The sequence below is a fragment of the Bacillus rossius genome, assembly GCF_032445375.1.
Source record: "Bacillus rossius redtenbacheri isolate Brsri chromosome 9 unlocalized genomic scaffold, Brsri_v3 Brsri_v3_scf9_2, whole genome shotgun sequence".
Lineage (NCBI taxonomy): Eukaryota > Metazoa > Arthropoda > Insecta > Phasmatodea > Bacillidae > Bacillus > Bacillus rossius.
Window position 1 is genome coordinate 9,219,255 of NW_026962013.1, and position 17,163 is coordinate 9,236,417.

The window sequence follows — 17,163 nt, forward strand, 5'->3', positions numbered from 1 at the left end:
CATCCATTAAAAATGGAATGAATACTAGATAGTTACTATACAAAAAATTTAATTCCTATGGGAATCCTGTAATAAGTCTAATTGCGTTCACGGAACACTTCAACGCTAGCGAGCAGTACGTGAACGTGTCTAGTGACGTGAGGATGCCTGTGGAAGCTTTCTTCCTCCCGCCTCTTTTCACGTCGCTTCCCTCCCCTTCGGCGGCTCTCTCCCCTCCCTGGCGAGGATCGGCGCTCGCGCTGGTTTGATTCCACTTCCCCCACCGCGCTGCGCGCCTGTCATAGCGCGTTCCAAGCTCGAGGGGGTCTGCGCGCTGCGCCGCATTCATTCCGAGGCTAGTCGAGGAGGTGGCGTGGTGTTCGTGTTCGTCGCGCGCCGTTCCGCCCCTGGGTCTCTCCTGCATCAGCTGCTCCCTGCGACTTGGAAGGTCGTGCACAAACACCAGCTTCGCGATCGAAAAGAACGTACGGAAGCAAAAAAAAAAAAGTGTTTCGGTTCGGAAACGAACATGTAACGAAGTGCGTCCCGGACGTAGGTCGCGCTCGCAGCCAATCACGGGCCGACTTCGTAGATTCCTATTGCGTCTTAAATATTTCGTCTACGCCAGCACTTGCAAGTTGTTCGGAGTTATGTTTTATTGCCGCCGAAACCCTTCAGAGCGTTTGTTTTGACCTTACACGACTTTTCTTTCGGAAGAGAATATATTCTGGGTTTATTTTTACATTGTTACTGCGGAAAAGTGCTCCAGCTGACTCGTCAGGTTTGAACTCGTTCTGTGTATTGTTAAATGTGTTTTTGAAATTAACTTTTCCTGTTTGTTTTGTTTTGTTCCCGCTGTTACAAAAAATGTGAATGAAGTAATCTCGTTTGAGACTGCTCCTTGTACACCGTTTTCAACTAGACTCGAGATACAGCTTTCTTATTGTTACGCTTCGTAACGCGGACGGAACATTGTAGATTTGGACACTGAAATACGTGTGTAAGGCGTTGTGATTGTTTAGTTTGAGCGACGTATGTTTGAGATTGTTGTCTGCTGTCGCCAGTCGCGAGTGTGTAGCCATTTTGAGATGCGCTAGCTTTGTGTGTTGGACGTAACAATCCACTTACAAGTGTTATTTGTGTTTGTGTTCATACTTTGGAAAGAAGACAGTTTCGTCTCATCTCATCGAGATAAATAAGGATTATTGTATTTCGTCGCTTGAAGAAAGGTGAGTGACACTTGCATTATTTTTCATGTGATATTTTATAACCGGGTGATTGTCTAGAGAATAGTTTAACTCCCTTTACTGAAGTTTTCGCAAATTTTGACTTCCGTATAATTGCTTATTTCTATTAATATTACTTTTGTGTTTTAAATTAGCTTTATTTTTTGATTGGCCACATTCCTTAAATTTAGCTTGGAATGGACAGTTTAAGTGGATATAGATTACTAGATTACATTTATAAATATGATGCGCGTAATTTGGTAAAATATCGTCGGCCTTTTGATAGGACGATATTTTTACTAACACGCTATTAAGAACAAATATTTGCAATGCGTTCAGCCAATTAAATTAATCCAACGTACGTACAGATTGTATCGTTTTATTTGATCAACTCTTTATGACTTTTACGTTGTGCGTGTGTGCATTGTTCCTTCATACATTTTTTGGATTTAAAATCGTTAGTGTTAGCAACTTCGCACGTGTCTTGTTAGTTTAATAAAATGCTGAAACAATAGTAACGTAACTTTGTTTTTTTTTTATTATTATTTCTTAAACAAGTTGCAGTACTAAATCAAATGCTGATTGACATGATGGGCAGTTTTTGTTGACAAAATCCAAAAGGTATTCGGGTAATTAACATGCATATATTTTCAAATACTAAAACATGCTGGAAGTTGTTTTTATACTACATAGGCCTGCCTACATGTTTGGCTTTCTTGGTCTTCGCCCCCCCCCCCCCCCCCCCCCCCATCTTTTATCATGGAAAAACCGCTTTCATACTCTAATTCCCTTTTATTGAATTTGCCAGCATACCAAACATCTTTAAAGTATAAAATACGTAAACAATTCAATATAATTGTAGGCCTAGGTGAACCATTAAACTAATAAATTTAAAATAGTGTCAAAAGGTAAATTCAAATTAAAAATTTATTTAAATGTAAATCTGACTTACAAACTATAATTATTTTTAAGCTAATAATTTAATATTTTGTCTAATGGTGTTAGTCCTAATGGATAATTATTCCATATTACAAATTCAAGTTTATCCCTTGATCGTGAATATATTGATTCATGTTGCGTGCTGTTTAATTTAATTTTCCAAAGTTCCTGGAAATATCAAACTCAAATATAACAATAAAAACTCGCATTTTTTGTTTTTTAGGATCATCATTCATTGTGTTTTTTGTTTGGTTCAGGAAATTACATAATTGTACGGTACACATAATAGATCTGTGGTATCGTGTTTTATAGATTTACGATATCTGGAACATTAAAATAATTCAAAGAATAATTAAATTATCAAAAGTGGTATCGCCAAATATACTAAACCGAGCAGAAGTGTAATATATGTACCACGGTACTGTGGGTAATATATCTTTAAGTATCGTGTTCTATACTAGATTTACTGTAGTAACTTATATAATAAGATACTCGAAAGTTAGTTTCATTATAAAACACATTTTGCTCAAAACATGCATGTGAAAGTGTAATTTATTTGGTTTAATCATTTTTGTAGAATTACAGCTTAAATGCGTCAAGAGGCTCTAAAAGTGTGTTCGATCATGGGATAACAAAAGCTTTCAGCTTGCGGCTCAAAAGAATAAAAAAATCTTAAGTTTTCAAGCAGGGCTGTGTAAGTAGTCAAAGCCGCATGAAAACTTGTTTGTTTTCCTGTGTAGTGCCTCTGTGTGACCAGGAGCGAGCTAAATTAGTAATGTTTCTGCATTTTAGCATTGTCTCGGTGCGGGAACTTCCCGTCATAACATTGTTGGAAAGTTACGTGTGCATTTACATGTGCGATACATTGTGCGTCTTTATGCCACTCGATAATAAGCACAGCAAACTTAAGAAAGCTTAATCCGAGTCATACTGAACCACGCTGGTTTTTTTTTGTACTCAAGTTCATTATTTGACTCGAAACTAGTTAATGTATACGCCTCATGCTGGCGTATAGCACGACGGAAGCGGAGCGAATAGAACAATTTTCAAACCAGTCGCTTACAATACACCGGTGACTCGACAAAATTCGCGTACGCAAGACTTTGGAATTAGAAAGTTTTTTTTAATTTTTATTTTATTTTTCCCATCTTGCGTGTGCGAAGTTACTGAAACGAGTCTTATTTTCCAGAGATTATTGAACTGGGGCATTCTCAATAATCATTTCGATATTTTGGAAATGCTGTTCAATAAATTAGGATGTGAAACCTTTTAATACGTTCACGCACAAATTTTTTTTTTAATAAATAAGAAAAATAAACTTCTCTCAAACGGGCCAATTAAAACAAACTATAGCAGTGACAATTAGTCTGTATAACGGATGTCAACTGCTCTGAAAAACCGTGTTTGGGTAAAAGTTTCGTATCACGTATCCTAATGACAACACCCTGAATACATTGATCCTGTGGTACATGATACTTGCTGTTTTAATTTAGTAAATCAAAAGATCCTGAATATAACAAAAATTGTAATGTAACAATGAATTATGATTGTATTATGAGATAAAAATCCGAAAATTAATTTTTTTTTGCTTCCCAACATGGTTTGTATTGTAATATTTTTATGTCCAGGATCTTTCGACTTAAAAAATTAAAACAGCATCATGTGCCACAGGATCAATCATACAGGATCATGCAATTTGGATAAAAGGATAAACTTGGAAACGTGGTTTGGTACAATCGCTGATTGTAAATACCATCGTGTGATTCAGTGATCGTAATAAAAAATCACGTGATGCTTTGCAGGTGACACATTTGGTGTATGGGTACTACTACTACTACTGTTAGGGATGTACTATTCTGATATCTGTGAAATTTGAGCTTCAAGTTTACTCGCTTGAACAATGCGAACGGCACGGAGCGAGTTGTTGCAGTGGTAAGACAACACTCGCATTCTGGAGAAGCCGGGTTTGAGTTACGGTCCGGCCGTTGCGATTGTTCGCCGTGGTTTCCCAGAGGCCGGGCGCGCACGCTGAGGCACGAACCGACGCGATAGTTCACTTCCAGGTATTCACACAAAAGCAAAAGTGCACACAATCAGACGCTACAAAAGTTTCGCGATCGGACACGAGGGGGCGACAGCATCGAATGTCTGCTCCAACTTGTCGCGAGCAGAATGTCTCGATTGCATGCGCGAGTATTAAAAAAACTATTTAAACAAAGGCATGACAATTAGACTATTTTTCATTGTTAACTTAATTTGCGCAAATATTCACTAGTTAAGTATTTTAATTGAATTTTCCTCGGATTTTTAAGTGAGCTGGCTGCCGAGGAGTTAGCAAGTTCAGTACAGGCAAGTCCAATGTTGTATAATCCACATTTGAAGGAGTATCAACAATTTGATTTCGAAAATGCCTGAAGAAATAATTGGCGTGTGGTGTTGCGTCTGGACTGATTCTGTGTGCGCCCAGCCTAAATCTGGAATATATTTTTATTTTAGGCCACGGCAGATTGCTTCACCGATAGACATGTTTTCGTCTCAGGTCTTAAATGACCTCGTTGTTGCCGAGACGTTAAGCCAGGACACAAAATGACGCTAGACTTAGTCTTCCGCTTGCCGAGATTAGTTATCACATCTCGCGCAGCGGAAAAGAAAGAAGAAAAAAAAAACAGCACAGAGCCAGTACAATTCCGCGCTCGTCTGTTTTCAGGTTGCAGTGTTGTCTAGTTGTACATAATGCGATGTTGCCAAGCGTTTGGGACACACGCGGTGAGTTGAGTCCGCTCTGGGAGAAACAGACGACCGATCAGTACCAAAGAAGACTTTTTATTTATCTTCGAGCTCATGTTGTGCTGTGTGCTACAGGATAAATTGTTTAAATGTCCCGTTGTTTTGGATCCAGTCATTTCTGCATAAAATGTGCGGATGATTTTCTAAACCACTGTATATTTATATCTTGGCAGACGAGTAAATGTTAGGCGTAGCGCCCTGGGTTGCATAGTCCTGCGTTAGATCCGAATACAAATGACACAATTAAAAGTAGCTGTGGATTATCTTGCCACCGTGGTTTTCCGTGGTGAGTCTCGTTGCAACGAGCGAACCTTCGGGCGAGTTTCGTTGCAACGAGCGAACCTTCGGGCGAGTTTCGTTGCAACGAGCGAACCTTCGGGCGAGTTTCGTTGCAACGAGCGAACCTTCGGGCGAGTTTCGTTGCAACGAGCGAACCTTCAGGCGAGTTTCGTTGCAACGAGCGAACCTTCAGGCGAGTTTCGTTGCAACGAGCGAACCTTCAGGCGAGTTTCGTTGCAGCGAGCGAACCTTCAGGCGAGTAGCTATTAGGCGGCGAGCGTCGTCCGGCAATGCGTCCGTTTTAGAAAGTCGAGAGCTCGCCCGCAGTCTTCGTGCGGGCGCTTTCTCTCGTGCCGGAGCTGGGAAGCGCCTGCCACCCCCCCCCCCCCCTCACTCCCCCTCTCAGGGAACACCGCGCACGGCCGTGGCCAGTTTAATGGCGTGTTTGAGAGCTGCACGTCTCTTAGCCCCCTTTTGCCGGCCTCTTCCTTTTGCTGTTTCCGTCACCGACACATCGGTCATGGCCGATGTATTTCACTAACGGCCACTACTTGATGCCCGTGTGATAGTACAACCTGGATTTTGTATGAACCTCTCTTATGCGTATATTACGTGCAACGTATCTGCACACTTGAGCGCGCCACGAGTAAGAAATTTGACATCCCGCCTCAAAATGATCTGTTGAGTTGGAGACGGTGCGTAGGTGTATCAAAGGCTTATCCCCCCCCCCCCTCCATTCTTTCTCTCTCCGCCCTTGCAGCCTCGTGTGGTCCTGAATTAGACAGCGGCTCAACCTAACTAGCTCAGGCTAGCAGATGTGTGGCGCGCAATATTTAGAGCATTAGAATAAATAATGTACAAAACAATTGTGAATCTATTCAGGAGCCAGCTGTGGTCTTTGAGGTTCCCGCCACCTTAAATCTGTGCATAACCGTGCGACGTAAAACTCTTAGAGAGTTCGTACGTCTCAGTCTCCTTAATAAAGGCTGATACTATGCAGATAATGAATAAACGCTGGTATTTTAATGTTATTTTGTTTCCTGCTTGGAACAAACACGTGCACAGTACAATCTGCGAATTTCGGGCCACGTGATTTAGATTTTATATGTATAACAGTTTTGAATTTGGTTTTCATAATTAGCATTTCACATTAAGTAAAAAAAACAAACTTGTTTTACTGTCTTTGCACTTATAAAGTATATTTAATCAGTGATCAAATCAAATGTTAAGGACTGTAAATCTCAGATACACTATGCTTTGGTTAGATGTTGTGTTCCTGAGATAATACTTGACAATATGGTCTCATCTGTAAGAATTTAACCAACAAAATTATTTTTGTGCATTAACTATGAATTAACGTTATTTCCTTTGGGTATTTTGTGATATTACAAATGGTTTTCTACCTTCTTGATGGTTGTAAAGGGATCCTTAAAAACTCTTCAATTTTTGATTGCACAAGAGGATACGAACTCGCACACCATTTACATAAAGGGTGACGAAAATAAAAATATGTTCTTCTAATTTCACTCGCGATAAACTGAAAAGAATATTCGTGTTCGATTTTATGCATGTTTTCTTAGTGTAATTTTTTTCAATAACATAAACAATTATTTGGCTGCGTATCCTTAACATGTAATTCACAAGTCAGTCATGTAGCAGGGGTTTTAATAATTATATGTAAGGCTCACTTTTGTAAATATTCATCTCACTTTTGTAAATATTCATCTTTTTAACTGCCCATAAATTCACTATGGAATTGGTCTAGACAGTGGATTTTTTTAAATATTTAATTTAAATTGATTTGGAACATCCCAGGTTCACCATTCACTATATAGATAGCGTCTGTATATTGGCTTTTGTCCTGCAAAAAGTAGTAAATTGCTGGTAATCCCGTTTTGCGAGCACTTAGTTTCACATTTGCCTTTAAAATTTGATTATAGATCATGCCGTTCGTGAAAGCATCTGTAAATTGAATGATGCCAAACCACTTGGACGACATGTAGCCTTAAACGTAGATGGATCCGTCATGTTACGGTATGGAGTGTCTTTGCCCAAGTCATCGTCAGTATTTTCCCCCCTCTTCCATATTCTGAATGCCATAGTACCAAAAACGTTAATTTGATTTCTTCGCTTTATATTTCGTTTTCCCAGAACGCTTGATGCGTGTTTATATGGTCCTTGGATAAATCAGCCTGACTCCGGCTCAGTTGACTCGACACAGGACATTTTCGTAGGCTTGGTCCACTGTATGTATCCTGCTTATATAAAATACCTGATGGGTATTTTTTACTGCACATTCGTTTACGTTCTGACTATTCCACAATTACATTCAGTTTATGTGCACACTCAGTCGTGGATTATACCTCGCCTGTTTAACAAGGAAATGATTTACTTAAGTTTTCGTGTTGAATTGTCTGTTGCTCCTGATACTTGACTTGGTTGACCACTCCTTGAACTGCAGTGTGTTTTGTGTTAGTGTCTTATTTTCCTCGAACTTGGCGCTTTTCCCCATGCAGAAGACAACACTGTTAAGTAGTACACCATAGCAAGCAGAATAATCATTCCTGGACATAGATGAGTACTGATCCTGTATGCAGCGATTGCGGCATTGGATGGTTGATGACTCGTGATTATGCACTGAAAAGATACCTAACATGTGTGTGATTATGTGACTGTTATTGTATTGTAACCTTTGCTCATAACTTTCAGCTAAAGGTCACAATACCCGCCCACACATATATAATATATATATATGTATAATATATTTATATAAGTTCCAGTTTAAGTACACGGCCGTGTGATTCCATTTAAAAAGGTTCGTGCGCATTAAAATTGGGAAGGCTTAATACACGCAACGAGAATATCTGTTTCCACTGGTAGACTTTAAAAATAACTTGAAGTTCATTTTACGTTTCACCAAAAGGTTGAGACGGCCGCCACATTACAAGTCAACTTGAAAAAAAGTACGTAGATTTCCCACACCTGTGCTAAAAACATGCAAGGGGCACTTACTTGATATCCTCTTCTGAAAAGCGTTTACCGTATATTAGCATAAACTTGCAAATGCTCACGCAAACGTCCGTTTGCTGTGAAGGTCACGCCCAACCGGCCAAATGGGGCGAACAGCTGAGCGGTGCGTGGCGTGCATCGTCCTCGTACATCACAAAAACGTAGCTTCTTCAAAAAATCGATCTCACTGATAACTTCCCAGTCCAATCCACCAAGCTTCGTGCTTGTTAAATTTAAAAGTTTACGTCTTTGTCAAAAAAAATAAGTACCTACTGCACACTGCAAACACGTCGTGATGCCATCAAAACCGCTGCCAAGCGACCGGCCTCCACGGCCGCCGAAACCCAAGTCTTCCCTCGCTGTGCGCACGAGCGCTGTTGCCATTCTAGCGGTGACTCAAGGAACTAAAGTCCGTTTATAAGGTCTAAAATGCCGATTTGAAATACTCGACGTAAAACTTAAATAAACCAAGCAATAAATAAAACTAATAATAGTAAAACAATTAAAAAAATCTGAATTAATTATTGCATAACTTTATAAAGCTGACTAACAGGATGTCTTTCGGCCCGCCTCTAATGGCCAATTAAAATATTGGAAAATTGGAATCCAAACTAAATTAAACATATAAAAAGTACCAATGATTTAATAACTAGTTCCGGGCTTACAAAGCTAAAATAAAAATAATCCAGGGGTAGCAGACATGCTACAGTATGATGTGACATTACGAACTTACTATATATATGTCACACGTTGAATATGTTTAAATGCTGGTATTTTTGTATTTCTTTTTCTGCACGGGTTTGTACTCACGTGAAAGGTATCTAAAACTACTACTACACACATCCAAGGGCGTCTGAACTTTAGTACAGATCTGGTAACGCATGTCTTCCACATTAGTCTATTTCGCACTCATCCGCCATTTTAGCTCTTTCTTTAGATTGGTGTTAGTTATCGCTAATTTGAGAATTTTGTGTGGAGTTTTTGGAGAATGCGGATATTAAATTGTATGTAGGTATACTTAAATATATATTTTTTTCAAATGTGGTTTGTATTAAATGTACAGCTAGTATTAAATGTATGCCAGCGGAAATAACTCGATAAAAAAATACATGAAACGTCCTGTCGGTCTCTCCCACCGCCGACAGTGCATCGCTGCAGATTTTTATTTTTTATTTTTCCTAACCTAAATTAAAACTAAGTGTGTTGGGGAGGGTTCCGGGTTAGGGAGGGAGACTAAGGGCCGTATTCCGAGACACAAAAATAAGGGTTTAGGTGTTGAATATGCGATACCTGTACCCTAACCATATTCCAAGTGCACGATAGGACACGGCCAGTACCTTATTTTTAGGGCACTGATTTTTGGTGTCCTATCTGTTGCCGTTTCGTTGCCAAAATCACGCGCATGCGCAGAGCTCACTTTTTCGTTGATTTCTCCCAGATGGCTGAATAGCATCTGGCGCCATTAACTCATATATAGTCATTTTAATTATAATCGGGGGATGTATAATGTGTTTTAGTGTGTCAAATAAAACTTTATAATAGTAAAAACTATTCTGAAATATATTTGATTACTTTAATGGTCATAAAAACAAATAATCAACAACTTTAAAATTACCTAGTGTGTCAAATAAAACTTTATAATAGCAAAACCTATTCTGGAATATATTTGAATAGTTAAATGGTCATAAAAACAAATAATCAACAACTTTAAAATTACCTGAGAAAATTAAAATTACGCCAATTAATTCGCACGATAGTGCTGCTATCTGTAGGATTTTAGCGTAGCAAATCCATCGATGGTTGCCAAACATCCGCTAGAATGCATTGAAATCAGTTTCTAGCCTCGTACAGGGCACAGTTTATTAAAACAGTTGCTTTTTCGTTTCCTAACAGGAATTGGATTGGGACGCGTTCTGGAATACAGTCTGCGAGATAGGTTACAGTTGTATCCCAACAAGGTAGTGCTTATTCGCTACCTTACCTGAATGTTTTGGAATTCCGCCCTAAGTGCGTCTCAGGCCGAAGCCCATACGCTCTAATCATGCGGGGTATTAGCCATGCAGGAGAGGTAGCATGCATCATGTGCTAGGAGGGGGATTGGCCAGCCATGGCAGCGATTGGCGCCATGACTAACTCCCCTCACTGACTATACTAGGCTAAAACTAGGTAAGTTGGGCCCAGGTAAAACCTGCATATACACAGGGAAAACCCCGGGCTCTGACATGCGGAATGCAAAATTTCATGCATTAATATCGAGCAGGAGGCTTACGGGGAAACAGAAGGATGGATCTGGAAGAAGAGTTGGACAGAGAAGAAAAGAGTCTACCATGCGGGGTTTGGGTGCTTGGACGTTGCTGTCCGCATTGGTTTTGGGTGGCACTGGTTGTTTCGGGGGCGTCTTTAGTCGTTTCCCGCCGGGCTGCCAGCCAGCCAGCCAGCCCACATCGCTGCAGAGCTGGCGTGTGTGACGTCGTTGGCGACTCCTGCACCGGAAGTGCGGCTCACGTGGGGGCGAAGCTGTGCACCTTGGCCGCGGGGAGCGCTGATTTCTGCTTGTGTTTCAACTCTCGGCGAGGCTCAGGTGCACCGGATGGATACACGTCTCAGTTCTGAGAGAGACAAGTGGAAAGTAACGCATGGGCTTGAAAATGGGGGTGAGGAGGAATTAGTTCCCGGCATACCCCTGGAATTATAGTCATCGCCCCTGCAAAATCGTAACACTGAAGTGGGGGGTGATAGTTATCACCCTCCCCCTTTTACCTTCCTCTACTATGGTATTTTAATAATTTTTTCGCCCCAAGAAAATAAATATTTACATATTTACTATTTGGGTGTGTTAGAGGATAAAGGTGCTGCCACTACAGTTGATTTTGATATGGGCTATGTTGTAGGGGCCCAATTGATGTGTGATCTAATTCTGATCTGAATTCACAGACACGTAACCAAGGGAATACAGAATGAACGTGCAAGGGATTGACAAGAATGTAATTATATTTTTCTATGTAAAACCGTATTTAATGTTTTAGGTTAGTGTTTAATTTCTATTTTGTATTTAAAGCAATATTTAATAGTTTTGAGGTTTGTATTTAACTATATATATTTTTTATATTTAATACATTATATATGGTTTGTCAGTACTACATTTGGATGTTAAATTGGTAGATGATTCATCAGTAATTGCTGTAATTTGTTACGTAATTTTATGTTTGATTCCTAGATATGACTTAAACGTTGTTTTTCTCTCGTTTCAGTGTAAGAGAAGGCGTACCGGCCTTAACTGCGCCAATGGCCAAACTTAAGTTGACATAAATAAATAAACCAATCCGTTGACGTGAATAAATTTTCGACCTTGTAATAAATAATCTTCGTAATACTTGATCGTTGCCGAGCTCTTGACCATGCCAGGTAGAGCGCTCATGTGCTATTTTCGGTTTGTGAGAACTCATGTTCGGCGTGCACGACATGACAGGCTGTGTAGCGGGCTACAGCCAACACACGCGTGTGTCTGCGTGCACGGCCGGCCAGTCTGTGAACGGCGCGCGGTGACGCATTACAGCTGAGCCGAGGGACGAGACAGTAACGCCAGCTTGTGTTATACTTGACGGGGTTCGCCCGGATCGTTACCACAACGCCGAATGTCAAAATTGACAACGCCGACAGCTAGAAAACTTGCTGTGTACCACAACGCCGAAATAACAACTGAATTAATTTGTGTGTGTGTTTCTTAAATGTACCTTTAACGTCGAAATACCACAATCAAACATAACCTAACCTAGCGTAATATAACCTAGCCTATCCTAGCGTAATATAACCTAGTTTAGCCTAGCCTAGCCTAGCCTAGCCTAGCCTAGTCTAACCTAACCGAACCTAGCGTAATATAACCTATCCTATCCTAACCTAACCTAGTCTAACCTAACCTAACCTAGTCTAACCTAACCTTTGTGGCAGTCCTGCAATGACATTTTTCGGCGTTGTGGTACGCAGCAGTTTTCTAGCTGTCGGCGTTGTGGTCAATTTGGCATTTCGGCGTTGTGGTATTTCGGCGTTGTGGTGCGTCCCCTGTTCTTCGCCCGAGTGTTGACGGCTTATTGCATGGTTATTGGGTGTGATTCGAGCCGCGCTCTTCGGCGCTGCACGCGAACTTGACCGCGAACAGGTTTTCCCCCTGCGATTGAAACAGCGAGCGCTAAATAAACATGAACAAGACTTAATTTTAAATAATTCATGACTGCGCTGAGCTGTCAGGTCTCGTTTCAAAGCGAAACTCTTAGTCCTATGTACCACCACAAACATTTTCTCGCACGGAAGACTTCAAGACTACTAAAAGATATCCCGAGTGGGGTCTGAAAACGAAACGCATTTAAGAGTTCGCTGAGGTTTGAAAAGTTCGGATTAAGTTTTTAAACTGTGTTTTTGGAAGAGTGAAAATGGCTAAATGGCGTGTTTTCAGAGTAATTTTTGCGAATAAAACAACCGGTACAGTTTCTTGAAATCACTTAAGGGACTTACATGACACTTTTTATCTTATTTTCCGCCATGTAATGTTACGGTCATCGCCAGTTCAGAGCCTTGCGCTTAAATGCGATACCACGCTAGACACCAGCGAGCGTCGCGCCTATCATCCCGCCTCACCAACACACACACACACACACACCGACCATACGGGACCCTTAAGTGAGGCATTAGGGGGCAAAGAAAGACAGTGTATGTTTTATTTTGTTCTGTTTGTATAAAAGCGCTTGCATATTAAAGTTGTGTGTGTGTAAAAGTATTACTCGCTAGAAAATTATCCTGTAAACTAACATATACATGTTTGGCTACCACGTTGTATGTTGCACCATTTTATGTGTATGCAAACATTTATTTATTCTATGATTTAAGAATGTTAATCATTCGATTTTACGTAGTTTTCCTTCATCATTCAGTTAAAAAAAAAATCATGTATGTGAAATATGAATATTTAGATCGTTAGTTTTTTTTCTGTAGCCTATATATAATTAGTGTACTCATAGTTATAAAATATAAATTATTGATACGAAACTTTTACGCTGGATATAATTATGGTTTGGTCTCCGGGGTTAATTATCTGGTATATAAAAAAAGAACGTTGTGAAAGTAAGTTTTACAAGTTCCACCTGGAGCCTACCGTCGTCGCTAATGGCTGCGACGCCAGTGTAAGGGCTTGCCGCAGGTTCGCTTACTTGCCCGCGGTGGCGTCGCGTGCGCCTCGGTCGACTCTGGAGCTGTTATGGAGGGGGGGGGGGCGGCGGCGGCGACCTGGTTTCAGGTCAGCGGGCTGTGCGCGCCGGTCCCACGTACAGACTTGCCTCGCGCAGCCCGTCCCTTCTTGTCAAGTGTTGGGTCGGCAGCCTCGCGTGTCGCTGCTTTTGAGACCGAGTTGACACGGCACGGACTGTACTCGCGTGTCCCATTGGTCGCCGCCGCAATGTGCCTCGTCTGGCGTCGTGGGCTTCCGCTCTTTCAGGATGCCCGGGAATTATCAACGTCCCCTCATTGAGTAGAGACCCGGAAGTTTCGCGAGTTCGTCCGGCCTCAGGGTAGAATTCAAAGTCATAGGTGTGTTTAAACGATGTTTTGCTTATCCATTGGTTGATTTCTTAGTGAGAACAGTTTTATACTTGTAAATTGGCGCTAGCTGATTCGCTTACTTCTCTCTTTAGCTGGGCATCGTTGGCTCACGGTCGAAGAGGGGCGTGTCCAAAACAACTGCGGTCCAATCGTGAACACAGTGCGACAGTGTGACGGTTTGCATTCTAACTTGATACTAAATGAATTCGCGAAATTTCCGTATCTGTACTCATTGGTGACCCACATGGGCGTAGATCCTTATGAGGGAGGGGGGGGGGGGGTTGGTTGTTTCCCGGCTACCCCCCTCCCCACATTTTCCCAGGAATTAAGAAACCCCTCTTTGAGGGGACCCCGCTTGCGCTTTCAAAATCGTGATCCATCGGGGAAAAACGGGATTGATGAAACGTAAACGTCAAACACTATGTTTCACGGGAAAAATTTTCTGTGCGGGTTAAAGTTTTTTTGCTTATTGCATGCACACGGGCCAACATGTGGGCAGTGTCCAGATATGACGGTTAAAACCCCACGCGCGAAACTCTCTACCCCCCCGTCGACAAACATTTTCGCGGACTCCCCTTGGGGAATCCTACAGATTTGCGTCCTTGCCTGCGGTTGAACGGTCTTAACATTATACTCGGAACTTAGCCCGCCTTACGCCTGTACCTCCTGACTAGTTGATTATCTTCGTGTGTATTGCCTACTGGGCCGGAATGAATCGCTTAGCGGAAATTCGGAAGACTGTCCTTTCTCGCTTGATTGCCCACCTGCGGAAAATTTGGGGGTTGCCCCCGCCATGGAGACTAGCCAGCTTCGCCCTTGCAGTGAACGTGATCGAACTACTCTTTCGCGGTTGCCGAGGTCTCGATGAACAGTGGAAGACGAAACTAATTCGTGATTCGATAATAAGAATGACTCAAGCGAACCTTGATTGGAAATTTGACTCATAGGTAATAATATCAATGGAAATGTACCACATACTTAGAGCTGTTTCATACCGTTCAGTTGAAAACTTATTCTAAAAATTTTAATTTTAACTATTTCATAAATTATGTTGCAAATTTATTCGTTGTCTGCAAAATCGCTGTCATCACGGAAACTTTATACCATTCTTACATAGTAGATCTCATTGTCAGTTTTATGTAGGTTTATAGTGTATCGTTCGCCATTTTTAAGTTTGTGTTTGAAACGTCAGTAATTTAGTTTTTTTTTCTTGGCACGATTCTGGTTGGATTATTCGATCTTTAATATCCATTACATTTGAGTATTTGTCCTACACACAACGTCTAGTAGAAACTGCCATCCAAATTGGTATACAAATTGACGGCTTACTTCCTTGGTGTCTTATCTAGGACAAGGGATTTTTTGACGTGACAACGTCTAATAAATTGATGAACGCCGGCTGCACGCTCGAAAAAGTGTCCCGTAACGCACACTGTCCCGTTACGCTTATTGTACGCTTGCGCCACATCTATCTCTCTTCCACTCGATTGGAACAACGATCGAATTGACTTTTTCGAGGCACATTAAACTTGAAACACTCCCATTCGTTTCCTACTTTTCCTATCATCGTCCTATCCTTAACAGAATAACACAGATTGGAAGAAGTTAAATACCAAACATGTATAAAAGTTATAGTTAAAATAATCTGTTCGTTAAAGTAATAAACATATTTGAATTAATGAGTGCAAATAAAAGTAAATGTATCAATTAAATTGTGGATTTCATTTCACTCCTTCTTTGTATCCATACAAAATAGTGATAATTCAATAAAAATGGTTCAATTTTATTCATAAAAGTATGCAATCATTTCATCAATGTTTTGTTATGACGTCACGTTAAACTATCTTCCTTAAACCGACTTTACAGAAAACCAACTTTTTTAATGAATGACTAGGAGTTAAAAAGAATTTTGATGCGGCGTTCATTTGATGTCCTCGCCTCAGAGGCGGCCAACCAGGAGCCTCCAAGAGGTAGTCTTCAACCGGGGCAAGATGCACTCTCGGACGCCGATACGCTCGCGATGACGCCGCCGCAAATATCGCAAGATTGACCCAGCGGTTCCGTGGACGATAGCGATGTGTGCCGACGCTGTGTCGTGGCGGGTCAGAGGTCGCGTCGCAGCAGACGCTCCGAAGACGAGCGGCGCCGGAACAAGTCAACTCGTTCTGCACTCCAAACCCCCGGGAGCTGAGGCGCTCTTGGATTCTCGAGGGCGTGGGTTCGAAGCATGTCCGAAGCAAGCGCGGCTCCAGAAGGGGGGGGGGGGGCGGTGGGGGCGATAGCCCCTCCCGAGACCAATTTTATTGATTAGTGTACATTCATGTTTACTTAAATATTTAATTTCATATGTTAAAACTTTTATCTCATCAAAAGTTGCACGGAGCTACTAAGGTTCTGTATTTGAAACCTGTAATTTGTAAATAATATTCCAAGGCCAATATCTGACCACTTTTTTTTTTTTTTTGCAATTACGACCTTTTTTTTTTGTGCGATAGCCCCTCCCGAAAAGTCATCCTGAAGCCGCCATTGGTCCGGAGTAGCCAATTCACATTACCAGATGTTTGCGGCCGTTAGCCAAGTAGTTTTACAATTTAGCGGGACCGTATTTTATTTGTAAAGGTTCCTCTACAACCACCTGCGGCTTCGCTCCCGTTAATATTACCCTAACCAGACCTCTCTGGCATGACTTGTTAGTCTGCCATTTATTCTCAATACGAAACATTGATTTTTTTTTCTCCCAGTTTGAACATGCGAATCTAGAAAGAAATCGGAATACAAACCCCATGGCGATGCGTCTGGTCGTGAGTTCAAAACCTATATCGCTAACATAGTAAACAATAAAAAAAAAGGGAGGGAGGGAGGGACTGTATTACAGTGTTAGCGTTCAACCAAAACTTGGGTTCATCGTGGTCTTGATCTGTGTTTCCGTCTCTAATGACCTCTAACTTCGATATAGATTTAAAAAAAAAAAATACTTATACGCGTACAAGGTATAGCTTGGGGTGCACGCCAGATGTATGATCCAAGATGGCGGTATGGAGTCCTCCATCGCGCTGCAGGGCCACTGACATACGTGGGTCGGGTGGAATGCTTCTCCTGCCGTCGTGGCTTCTTGATTTGTCGGGAGCGCGCGCAATTAGACAGATGCTATGGGGCAGTAAAGAGGGTGTGACGAGGGTGAGGAGGGGGTACACGTCGGCAGGACGACTGCGTGACGTAATTACGGCCGCGGCTGGGGCCGGGGGGCGGGCAAACAGGTTCTGTCCCACGGCCACGTGTCTCCCCGGCAGTCGAGCCGGCGACCTGGACCACTGGACCACGGAGTAGCGTGTCTCGTTGTTGTGCCCGTGTCTGC

The 17,163-nt window shown here is 41.7% G+C and overlaps 1 protein-coding gene across 1 annotated transcript in view; it reads left to right on the forward strand.

Annotated features, from left to right (window-relative positions):
• Positions 1–305: 305 nt before the first annotated feature.
• The window catches only part of LOC134543336 (uncharacterized), a 283,249-nt gene continuing 266,391 nt past the window's right edge, over positions 306–17,163 (forward strand). Inside the window, exon 1 of the mRNA XM_063388292.1 lies at positions 306–1,208. The gene's annotated coding sequence lies outside the window, so the exon portion shown is untranslated. The remainder of the gene's footprint in view (positions 1,209–17,163) is intronic.